The sequence below is a fragment of the Arachis duranensis genome, chromosome 7, assembly GCF_000817695.3.
Source record: "Arachis duranensis cultivar V14167 chromosome 7, aradu.V14167.gnm2.J7QH, whole genome shotgun sequence".
Classification (NCBI taxonomy): domain Eukaryota; kingdom Viridiplantae; phylum Streptophyta; class Magnoliopsida; order Fabales; family Fabaceae; genus Arachis; species Arachis duranensis.
The window spans coordinates 32,087,973-32,089,530 of NC_029778.3; positions in this window are offsets into that span (position 1 = coordinate 32,087,973).

The window sequence follows — 1,558 nt, forward strand, 5'->3', positions numbered from 1 at the left end:
TCGGAATCTTCGTGGTATAAGCTAGAATTGATCACTGCATTCAAGAGAATCCGGAAGGTCTAAACCTTGTCTGTGGTATTCTGAGTAGGATTCAATAATTGAATGACTGTGACGAGCTTCAAACTCCTGAAGGCTGGGCGTTGGTGACAGACGCAAAAGAATCACTGGATTCTATTCCAACCTGATTGAGAACCGACAGATGAATAGCCATGTCGTGACAGGGTGCGTTGAACATTTTCACTGAGAGGATGGGAGGTAGCCACTGACAACGGTGAAACCCTACATACAGCTTGCCATGGAAAGGAGTAAGAAGGATTGGATGAAGACAGTAGGAAAGCAGAGAGACGGAAGGGACACAACATCTTCATACGCTTATCTGAAATTCCCACCAATGAATTGCATAAGTATCTCTATCTTTATCTTTATGTTTTATTCATCATTCATAACCATTTGAGTTTGCCTGACTAAGATTTACAAGGTGACCATAGCTTGCTTCATACCAACAATCTCTGTGGGATCGACCCTTACTCGCGTAAGGTTTATTACTTGGACGACCCAGTACACTTGCTGGTTAGTTGTGCGAAGTTGTGTTTATGCCATGGTATTGAACACCAAGTTTTTGGATTCATTACCGGGGATTATTTGAGTTGTGAAAAGTATTGATCACAATTTCGTGCACCAGGAGCCATGATCTTAGTGAGCATATTTTTGTGATCACGGATAAACACACCAAACTTAGAGGTTTGCTTGTCCTCAGGCAAAAGAAAAGAAAGGAGAGGGATAGAAGGAGAGCTAATGTCGAATGGTGGATGAGAAGAGGGAGGCTGAATGTGAATTTAAAAGGGAGGGGGTGGGTTTTCGAAAATTTTAAAAAGATAAGATAGACGATATGATTTATAAAAGATAAATATGATAAGAAAAAGATATAATTTAAAACTAAAAAGTTGTGAATGATATTTGAAAAAGATAAATCTAAATTTTTAATTTGAAAAAGATTTTAAAAGATAATTGAGTTTTGAAAAATTTGAAAAAGAGTTGGATTGGATTGGAAAAAGATTTGTATTTATGTATTAAGATATATTTGATATTTTTGAAAAGGGATTTTAGAAATTAGGGTTGTTAGAAATTTTTTTTTGAAATTGAAGGATGACATTTTGAACATGTTTATGCAAAAAAATCATGAATTGAAACATAAAAAATTAGAAAATTTGTGAAGAAAAATGAATTTTACCTCCTCCCCACCATCCTGGCGTTAAACGCCCAAACGCTGCATGTTTTTGGGCGTTTAACGCCCAATTGCTGCTTCTCCTGGGCGTTCAACGCCCAAAATATTTCTTACTGGCTTTTTCACGCCAGTGAGCTTCCAAATTCCCCTGTAACTCTGTGAACTCAAGCAATTGCTATTCTACCTTGAAGATAACTGAGATATACCTGTAAAATTAATTAATTAATAAATAAACTTTGTAACTGACTGGGTTGCCTCCCAGTAAGCGCTTCTTTATTGTCTTTAGCTGGACTATTACTGAGCTTTAATCAAGCCTCAGTTTTGAGCATTCTA